This window comes from Apostichopus japonicus, chromosome 20, assembly GCF_037975245.1.
Source record: "Apostichopus japonicus isolate 1M-3 chromosome 20, ASM3797524v1, whole genome shotgun sequence".
Lineage (NCBI taxonomy): Eukaryota > Metazoa > Echinodermata > Holothuroidea > Aspidochirotida > Stichopodidae > Apostichopus > Apostichopus japonicus.
Genome location: NC_092580.1, coordinates 32,803,863 through 32,815,069, shown reverse-complemented (window position 1 = coordinate 32,815,069; position 11,207 = coordinate 32,803,863). Strand labels below are relative to the sequence as shown.

Genomic DNA, 11,207 nt, shown 5'->3' with positions numbered 1-11,207 from the left:
TAATGCATGTATGGGCTAGTGCTGAACAAACACATCACTCTTAGCTGAAACACCATGCTGTGAGAGTCATATGATTTCTATATGTATATCTCTTGGTAAGGCGCCCGATTTAATTTTCCGTTTCAACACATGGCATGGGATTTATTTCACTTATGAAAACCTATATAAGCCGGGAGGCCATAATGTTGTGAATTTGGATTTCATCATTGGCAAGAATTGTGTTGGGAAAAGTCGCCTGGGTACCAGAATCTTGATAGAGTCTGAGGAGGGCAGCTGTTTGATGGCAGTATCGGATGCTGACATGTATCGCTACAGCTGTATTACGGGGCTTGCCAAGGGACGTCAAATGTGATATCATTTGCCACTTTAATATCCGTTTGGGATTCAACGAGAATAACGAGTGACTTTCATCTTACTGGGATAATCAATCCACACTGACTGGTGTAACATCTTATACTACTGAAGAGCGGTAGAACTTTATGATTGTAACATCTATAGCTACGAGAACTGTCTCTTACTGAGAAGCATTGGACACTGGAACGTCGTCGAATTTTGAACTTTAAATATTGTGTTCACAAGTAACTTGTTCTCAAATACTGGTAATATCATATTGTAAAATCAACACTATCGAGGTATGAGTAGGCCTAAGTACTTAGTTTTTCTGGGGCAAACAAACTACTTGGGTATTGAGTAAATCATACGTTTTGGAAAACAACCAAATTTTGTCTGAGCACCTAAAATTTGTTAAACTCTTGTAAATGGTTTCAACTTTGTGAAGTATCTCAACTCCATGCTTGTAGCAGGAGAATATTAGAATCCATGGTATTATTGACTTAGAATTATATTCATTTATTTATTTAAGAAAGAAGAGACTTTGATGAATTAAATTTGTATTATTAAGATTATACTTGGATGTCTTTGTGAATTACTTGTACTGTGTCTTTATATTGGTCGGATAGCCTCCATTCGAACGCGCTAAATTGTACCCCGCTCTTGTAGGTGACAATCGTTCGTTCTCTCGGTGGTTCATGTAGGCTATACCAGTCATACTTTAAGGCTACTAATACTTATTGTATTTCCAACATATAGTTGTATTACGTTAGGCTACTTTGTAGTGAAGCGATTGACCGGCGCCACAGACAGTTTTGAGACGTGTTCTCCCGCAAGTGTGTAACTAGGCCTAAGTTACTCACATTGTATTTACGTTGCGAATGCCTGTGTAATGCAGATCCTCGTCAACTTACGGTAAGCTATGCGTATGCACCGGGTCTCTTTAGCCTATATCTTCGCTAGACGAGGTTTCATTGTAGCATTTCTCCGTTGTAAATCATTAATTGTACTTTTTTGGGAGTTTTTTGGCGGAAAATGACCACATGAACCCTTATTAGCCTAACGTTAGACCTAACGTGTCATAACTTAGGCCTATATGTTAGACTTACACGTACGTTGGTCATGCTAGTAGTTCTACTAGTAGTAGTACGTACATATAATAATGGACACTTCGAAGTTCGAACACTTAAGCACTAAAATGCTCCAGAATTGTATTTGTTCACACTTCTTTTAATATGATACTATCGATGGCAAAAATATTCTCGTTAGGAAACAGTTGTCGCTTTATAGGTTTCGTCAAATTGGTCCTCATTGTACAATAAGGCAATTGCCATGGTAAAATTATGCATTCATTCGGGGTGTCAGAACTTCGAGGGTTTTTCGAACTTCGAAGTAGCCTAAGTTAGGCCTGGCATTTAATGAGTTCTAGGCTATAATAATATGAGTATAGTATATATACTATATAGCGCTCGTAATCTTATAGGCCTATAATGCTGTTTGAATATTTTTCTCTTTCCTATACAGGTAGAGCAGGAATTCGAATTATTCCAAAAACCAACTGCCATCAATTTATACAAAGAGTGGGATTCATTGACAATAGACATCTTGTGCTATGCCCCACAGGTCATCCCAAACTGGCCAACATTTTGCATTTAGAGAAGGGTTTGGATGAACTGACTGATGGTAAGCCTCATTTATTTTAGTCGTGGCCAGAGAATTCATTACTAGCTAGCTTCACTTAGAGCTTATCATCCATGAAAATGTAGTTCCTCTTTCAAGTATATCTGTAAAGATGGGTCAATATTTGAATTGACCTTCAAAATACGTTTTTGGTGGTTTGTTACTTTAAAAAAAATCTATCAAAATCAACTGATCTGAAATGGACCAAATCAGGTTAATGTCAAATGGTGGCTACTGAACCTTTCTGAAAACTTTATCTCCAAGCATTGCACTCAACATTATCAATTGGCTACTAATTTTGTTTTTTGCCATTTCGCAATATGTATGAGCTAGCTTTGCATGCTGTGTGTGCGTATTAGTGCGTGGATACCAACTGTATTATAGCGGGCCATCAGTCTCAAATCATGGGAGATCGACTTATACCGATTTAAATCGACATATACCAGTTTCCTTCGACTTATACCAGTTTCCAGCAGCTGAAATTGACTTCTACCGATGTAAATCGACATATACCAGTTTCATTCTACATATCATCGATTTAAATCGACATATACCAGTTTACTTCGACATATCATCGATTTACTTTACTTATCATCGATTTAAATCGATGATAAGTAAAATAAATCGATGATATGTAGAATGAAACTGGTATATGTCGATTTAAATTGACATATACCAGTTTCATTCTACATATCATCGATTTAAATCGACATATACCAGTTTACTTCGACATATCATCGATTTACTTTACTTATCATCGATTTAAATCGATGATAAGTAAAACAAATCGATGATATGTAGAATGTATTAACTTTGGTCGTTGAAGCGTATACACGTACTTTTTCGGTGCTCTTGCATTTCGTTCATTTTTGGGATTTTTGGGATCGTTTTTTTTTATCAAACACCTTGTGATTCGTTTTGTTGTTTATTTGGAGTTATTTTTGTCTGTTCCTGTCATTCTGCATATTTTTTGTTCAATCTGTGCTGTTTTTTGTCTTGTGTCGGTGCTGTCCGTGGTTTAAGGTCTGTAGCGTCAGTGTATCCTATCGTACAGTGTATAGTCTATGTTGAGCCTAAGCTGCTAATCGTGAGTATCGTTTTTCCGCGTTCGCGGGTTTTTCTGTGCCTTAGTGTATTCGTTATTTATTGTCTGTAACTTTCATTCTGCATGTTTTTGTGTTCAATGTGAGCTGTTTTTGTCTTGTTTCAGTGCTGTCCGTTGTTTTAGGTCTGTAACGTCAGTGTATCCTATCGTTCAGTATATTGTCTCTGTTAAGCCTAAGCTGCTAATCGTGAGTATCGATTTTCTGTGTTCGTGGGTTTTCTGTGCCTTAGTGTATTCGTTATTTATTGTCTGTAACTTTCATTCTGCATGTTTTTGTGTTCAATGTGAGCTGTTTTTGTCTTGTTTCAGTTCTGTCCGTGGTTTTAGGTCTGTAGCGTCAGTGTATCTTATCGTTCAGTGTACAGTCTCTGTTAGCCTAAGCTGCCCGTCGTGTGTTCGATTTTCTGTGTACGCTGTTTTTTTTTTTTCTTTGACTTAGTATTTTCGTTATGGCTGTGCCTGATCGTTTAGTCTGCTGTGATGCGTGTAATATGTGGATTGAGTTTGAGATTTCTGGCTTGGAATGTGATTTTAAATCAGCGTCTAGTGAAGCTATTGTGTTTGTTTGCGATAAGTGTGTGAAACTTAAGGAATTAGAGGAGCTATTGAAAAGCTGTAGTTGTGTATGGACGGAAGTCGGGAATAGTAGGGCTGTGAGTAGTGCAGTTGCTGAAAGGGATTGTTGCGAGGTTGTTCCAACTTGTAATGGTTTTGACGTGTTACCTGTGGAGGAGTTGCGTGATGTTGATGATGGGAATGAAGTCTCCCAGGAGGGAAATAGTGAGTGGCTAGTAGTGGACGAAGTGCGTGGTGATTGTGATGTGATAGGAGATGGTAGTGTGGTTGTAAACAGCGGTAAGTGGGGACAGGAGAAGTCGAAAGGAAGAATGGTATTGTGTGGGGATTCATTAGTACGGTATGTAGACCGAGAGTTCTGCAGGGCGGATAAAGCAAAAAGGGTCAGGGTATGTTTGCCAGGTGCTAAAATCCAGGATGTCAGTAAAAGGGTAAACAAAATCGTGTCAGATGAGGAGGTGGTTGTAGTCCAGGTAGGCACCAACAATGTGCAGAAGGAGTCGCAAAACATTATTCAGTCTAGGTACCACGAATTGATGTGTCGACTAGCATCAACTCGGGCTAAAGTTGTCATATGTAGTTTGTTGCCAAGATTTGACAACAAGGTTCTGTCAGAAAAGATTGTAACTTTGAATGGTTTATTGTATAGTTTGTGTGCCGACTTCGGCTTCACATTTGTTGACATGTGGTCATCTTTCCAGGGTAGAAGGGATCTGTTCGCCAGGGATGGTTTGCACTTAGCTAATACTGGGGCCTCGTTGTTTGGTAGGATGGTGAATTACTCTGTTGAACAGCTATGTTTAAACTAAATTGGGGGGCGATGAAGTCAGAAATTAGTTTGGATAAGGATTATGTTCCTAGTGGAGGCGATTATAGGCGTTTTGAGAGCAAAATAAGTGATAGTCATAGTTCTAACTTTAGGAGGCATGCTAAGGTACATAGTATCAGGGATAGGCTGAAGATTGTCTTTACCAATGCTAGAAGTATTCGTAAAAATTTTGCTGAATTTACTGTGCTTCTCGAGGATCTGAAACCGGATGTGTTTGGTATCACCGAGTCTTGGTTAAGGGAGGACATTGATAGTGCTGAGGTTTCTCACCCGGGGGTATGTTGTGTATCGTCAGGACAGAAGGGATACTCATAATGGGGTTGGTGGGGGAGTTTTACTGTATGTTAGGGATGACATTGTAAGTGTTGAGAAATCTCAGTTGCAAGGGTCTTTTGTTAATTCTGTCTGGTGCGAGTTGTCCACAAACAACTCCAAGAGGTCCAGGGACGTTATCACTGTAGGTGTTGTTTACCGCTCTCCTAACAGCAGCGATGATAATGATGTCGTGCTGTTTGATTCAATTAGAAAGGCTGCTAAAGGTGATGTTGTTATAATGGGCGACTTTAATTTTCCTGACATTAATTGGATAGATGGTTCTAGTAGTAGGAAAGGTAGTAATTTTCTAGATGTTGTGCAAGATTGCTTTTTACATCAACATGTTACTTTCCCTACTAGGGGGGATAACATCCTGGATCTTGTTTTGAGTTCTAATCCAAGCAATGTTGTTGATTTGACCGGTCTAGGAAAACTAGGAACTAGTGATCATGATATACTAGCTTTTGATGTTGTTTGTAAGGTCGTAAGTTCTATTAGCAAGGAAAAAGTCCCTGATTTTTCGAGATCAGATACAGAGGCAATTGAAACTTTACTAAAGGGTACAGATTGGATTAATTTGTTTAGTGATATGAGTGCTTCTCAGTCTTGGATTTGTTTTGCTGATAAATTAAAGGTCATTATGGAAAATCATGTTCCGTGGAAGAATCGTCGTCGTAAAAGCAGTATGCCTCACTGGATGAATAAGAAAGTTAGATGTGCAATTAGGCAAAAACGTAGAATGTGGAAGTTGTTTAGGAGGACTAAATCTGAATCTCTTTTGGCCAAGTTTAAAATTCATCAGCTGAAAGTAGAATGCTTAGTCTCTGATGCAAAATTGAATTTCGAAAAAAGCATCGCCCTAAAAATTAAGGATAACCCAAAGGCCTTCTTTTCTTATGTCAGGTCTAAGCAGAAAGTTAAAGATGCAATTGTTTCCCTTAGGGCACCACAGGCTGATAAGATAGTTACTGATAGTCAGGATCTTGCAGATCTTTTGAACGACTATTTTGTGTCGGTTTTCACAAGGGAAGATACGAATAGTATTCCAGATTTTCAGGGGGGCAGTGATAGGCCTAAACTGGATACGGTCTTATTTTCGGATGACGTTGTCTTAAAGGAGCTGCTTCGTCTAAATGTTTCTAAAGCTTCTGGACCGGATGCAATCCATCCGTATTTGTTGAAGACTTTTGCACACTATTTCTGCGTTCCACTCTCGTTGATTTTTAGTAAATTTATGGATGAAGGTTATGTTCCTAGGGACTGGAGATGTGCTAATATTACCCCAATTTTCAAGAAGGGTGATAAGACTAAGCCCTGTAATTATAGGCCCGTTAGTCTCACTAGTGTAGTTTGTAAGGTCATGGAGTCTATTGTTAAAAAGTCTTTGGTCTGTCACTTCAGCAGTCAGTCTTTGATCAGAGAGTCTCAGCATGGCTTTTGTCAAAAAAGGTCTTGTCTCACTAATATCCTTGAGTTTATGGAAGATGTAACAAGCTCACTAAATAGGCAGAGGTCTGTAGATGTTGTGTTCCTGGATTTCCAGAAGGCCTTTGATAAAGTTCCCCACCAGCGTCTTTTACTTAGGCTGAAGAGCATGGGTGTCATAGGGACTTTACTGTCTTGGATCGGGAATTGGCTTGGTAATAGGGAACAGAGGGTGGTAATTAATGGCTGTGCTTCTTCTTGGCAGAACGTTACTAGTGGGGTTCCACAAGGGTCTGTATTAGGTCCCCTGTTGTTTGTTGCCTATATAAATGACATCGACGGAGATATTTTGTGTACAGCTAAGAAGTTTGCTGATGACACCAAATTGTATTCTGAGGTCTCTTCCAAAAGCGATTCTGAGAAATTTCAAGCGGATTTAGATAAGATTTTTTCCTGGTCTCAGGGGTGGCAAATGCTTTTTAATATTGATAAATGTAAGGTAATGCACATTGGTAGTAGTAACCAAAAGTTTACATACAATCTAAATGGTGTGGAGTTACAGGAGGTCTCTGTTGAAAGAGACCTAGGTATCTACATTGACTCGTCTCTGCAACCTTCCAAACATTGTCTTGAAGCTGCTAAAAGAGGTAATAGGGTTTTAGGTATGATCAAGAGGAACTTCAGTTTTCTGAAAGAGGACATCATAGTTAGGCTTTATAAGCAGTTGGTAAGGCCTCATCTGGAGTATGCTGTGCAGGCTTGGAACCCTTATTTTGCTAAGGATAAGGAAGTACTTGAAAAGGTCCAGAGGAGGGCTACTAGGATGATTAGTTCCTTAAAGAGGGTTCCTTATTATAGGCGGTTACAACTGTTGAATCTCACCACACTGGAGCTTAGGAGGTTACGTGGGGACTTGATCCAGGTTTTCAAGATTGTGTATGGTTTCGACAATCTATCCTTTACCGACTTTTTCATGTTTGCAAACAGTAGTTGTACTAGAGGTCATTGTCTTAAGCTTCAAAAGTCGCATAGTAGGATTAATATTCGGCATAACTTTTTTCTAATAGGGTTGTGAATGAGTGGAATAGTTTGCCTGAGAAAGTTGTACTTGCAAGTAGTGTCTATGGGTTTAAGAATGCTTTGGACAAGCACTTTAAGCATTGTAATCGGGTCTGAGTGTTTGTGTCTTCAGTTTTTTTTCCCTCTATTTATAGGGTCCTTGATGGGGACTTAAGTGTCCCTCCTGATCCTTTTTTCTACTAAACTAAACTAAACTAAATGAAACTGGTATATGTCGATTTAAATTGACATATACCAGTTTCATTCTACATATCATCGATTTAAATCGACATATACCAGTTAACTTCGACATACCATCGATTTACTTTACTTATCGTCGATTTAAATCGATGATAAGTAAAACAAATCGATGATATGTAGAATGAAACTGGTATATGTCGATTTAAATTGACATATACCAGTTTCATTCTACATATCATCGATTTAAATCGACATATACCAGTTTACTTCGACATATCATCGATTTACTTTACTTATCATCGATTTAAATCGATGATAATAAAACAAATCGATGATATGTAGAATGAAACTGGTATATGTCGATTTAAATTGACATATACCAGTTTCATTCTACATATCATCGATTTAAATCGACATATACCAGTTTACTTCGACATATCATCGATTTACTTTACTTATCATCGATTTAAATCGATGATAAGTAAAACAAATCGATTATATGTAGAATGAAACTGGTATATGTTGAAGGAAACTGGTATATGTCGAAGGAAACTGGTATATGTCGATTTAAATCGGTATAAGTCGATCTCCCATGATTTGAGACTGATGGCCCGCCATACTGTATGTGGTAGCACTTAGCAGTTCCCCGCGAAGATATCATACAGTTTCGACTTGGTAAACAAATGTCGTCATATGTTTTCTACTTTTCCTAACCGAGGCAATTTGGTCGCTTTTTGCGGAGTGTTTGTTGCTTGATAGGAGTAAAATGCAGGGAATTTTTGAAAAAAAAGAAGTCATTCAGTGTTTTGTTTGATGTCTTATGTACCAATCTGTGATTTTTTACCTAAATCCAAATCTTACCTTTCTTGTAACAGACTGTTGAGGAAGTTATTATTTTTACCTAGTTACATATTTCTCAATACTCATCACACTGCGCAGAAGAGCTGCATGTTTGCCCTTTTCTGCGCTTCCCCCGTGACGTCGTGAAAACTATTACGTAATAGTACTTGTTACCAATTTCTACCCCTTTGGAGATTGAAACTGGACGCGGAGTTGGGTTTTTCTTAACATTAGAATTGTTAAGTTTTACATCATTGAAAGTCAACTCTAGATGTCCCTTGTCCTTTCAGAGTGTACTGATTGGTTATCAAGTTCTATTTTTTTTATGATATTAATGAATTTACACTTGACGTGGAACCCTTTGTTTATTGTTATCATGGAGTAAGAATTCGCGACATGAATGTAAGCATCACTTTTGAAACAAACCAATGTAACCTACATCAAACGCACATGACCAAGCATTCGTAATTCCGAACATTTTTAGTTCATGCAGTTATGCAGTAATGAAAGGGTATTAGTTATCAGAATACTTTTTCACAATATTTAGCCTTTATACATGCCATTAGTCCAACGCGTACATAGACGTCAACATATGTGAGTGCTATACAGATCTTCTTAATCACATGTACCGAGTTTACGTTTCCTTTGTTTTGTTAATAGCAGCTTACACGAAGATTATGTGTCAGTTTCAAAGAAGTTGACTAAATATAAATATTTTCTTCACACCGGATGTTGCGTGTACTGTAGCCAACCGATTCGCACAGAAATTACAGTAACTACTGTAAATCTTAACATTTTGTACCACATTAAATACTGCATTGTGCTGACAAATCTGATAAAACGGTAGCATGTGCTATTAGTACCGGTAGCATGTGACATTATAGGTTACAATAAGAACTGAGGATAGCCTATGTGTAATCCCAACAAATCACAACAACTGGATTTGTTGGAATTACACATATCGTCAGTTCTTACTGTAATCCTAATAGCACATGCTATCGATTTATAGCACGATCCAGTTTACTTTGGTACAAAACTTTAAGATTTATAGTAGTAACTGTGTTCTCTATGTGTATCGAGTGCGTAAGCAACACCATGCTAAGCGTTCTAGTCTATGTGCTATGAAATTTTACCATGCTAACAAATTTCTTGAATAAGGTAACAGCATTTTCCTTATGTAAGCAGCTGGTTGTTTTAAAAAAGCAATATGTCTCACTGAAATGCTTGAAACAATATTCAATTTTAGTGTGTAGCAATAGTGTGATAACATGTTTAATGTGTTAAAATGCTTAATTTAGCATTAGTTCGAAACCACACTTTTTTTCATCTAGAAATGCTAATACTCAAAAATTTAAAAGTATCTAAAATGATATACAAGGTTCGGGCCTAATTTTGTGCATAACATTCTTTGTTAATGATGTAGTTTTCATCAGTTGACTAAGGTGAATTAGCAGCGGAATGCACTATAGCTAGAAGCAATCCATACGTCATAACCTTCATGAGGTACAGTATGGTGCACTAGTGACATGAGTGTAAATGTATTGGATCTGATGGCAAAATCTCAATGAGTGGATTATAAATGATATATTTATGGTTCAATTTTAGCACTTCAATGCATTCTTTGGGTTTAGATAGAAATGACAGAATTGATCAATTCCTTGGTTTTTGGAAATGGTATATAAAGTCTTGAACGATATTAGTATTTATCCGAACCATTGTTTTTTTCCTTCTAAATATAGGAATCATGCTTACAAGTGAGAATCCTTCAACAGCCAGTTTCACCATAAATCTCTTCTAAGCTGCCTTTTCGGTTGTAGTGATTGACAACTTCAGGACCTTCTTTAGAGGCCAATCCTAACTTTAATATACGCTAAGAATTGAGTAGTTTGTTACATAGTAGTAATTACATTGTAGTTATAGCATGTTGTAGAACACAGGTATCAGCAGATACGGTCATTATAAACACATCATCAACTGATTCCCGTACATGGATTTAGGCTCCACACTATGACAAGCTATTTTCCAAGTATTGCTTTTGTCTGGTTAGTTGATGCAGCGATGATTGTATTTTTATTGATTTATTTTGATTTTTTTACAGTCTCCCAAAGATAAGAACATGGTGGAAGATAAGGATGACATCACGGAACAGATCATTCAGGCCAACGAAGGAATCAGCAAACTGATGTTAGACGAAACAGAAGAAGAGAAGAGACCTGCAGATACCAAGAAGACGGAACACCAGGATCAAAACTCAGACGATAAGAAGAAGGACGATGGGGACAAACAAGGAGATAAGAGCAAGAAAAGAGACAACACTGATAAAGGGAGGGGTGAAGGGAAAACAGGAAAGTAATCTAGGAAGGGAAGGAGGAAAGTGCGGGATACCCACAAGACAGAGGATAAAGGGACTAGTTGATGAACGATGTATTGATCACGTTAAAATAGTTTGCAATTTATCGTAGCTCTGTGTCTATCAAAACGAAAGGTGTTTGTTCTTTTTTTGTCGGTGGGGATGAGGAGGGGAGGGGTGGGGACGGAATGGGTACTGCTCACAAAATTGCATTTGTAGCATGTCTTGTACACACACGGATGTCTCTCGTCGTTTTGGGGTTTAGCCATGGGTGGACCGACAACTTTGGAGAAGGGTGTCATTATCAACAGGGGTTGTGTACTGTAGCTTTTCTTCCATTTAAACATGGCCTTGTTTGGAGTCTTGCTTTTTGATGTACTGTTTACTTGCAACATAACTTACAAATAGATTTTGAGTTAGACAATGAGTTGGACTTTCTCTTTATTTGTGGCTTCATTCACTTCATTCACTTCACACAATGCAAAGAAGTGGGTCAA

The 11,207-nt window shown here is 37.9% G+C and overlaps 1 protein-coding gene across 3 annotated transcripts in view; it reads left to right on the top strand.

Moving 5' to 3' along the window:
* The window catches only part of LOC139961891 (uncharacterized), a 49,731-nt gene extending 38,980 nt beyond the window's left edge, over positions 1-10,751 (top strand). The window contains exons 1-3 of one of the 3 annotated variants that reach the window (XR_011791065.1): positions 3-599; positions 1,855-2,013; positions 10,459-10,751. The gene's annotated coding sequence lies outside the window, so the exon portion shown is untranslated. Of the gene's footprint in view, positions 1-2; positions 600-836; positions 1,246-1,854; positions 2,014-10,458 lie in introns of those variants that run through there. The other 2 variants (XR_011791066.1, XR_011791067.1) reach the window with 2 other exon arrangements.
* Positions 10,752-11,207: the final 456 nt, after the last annotated feature.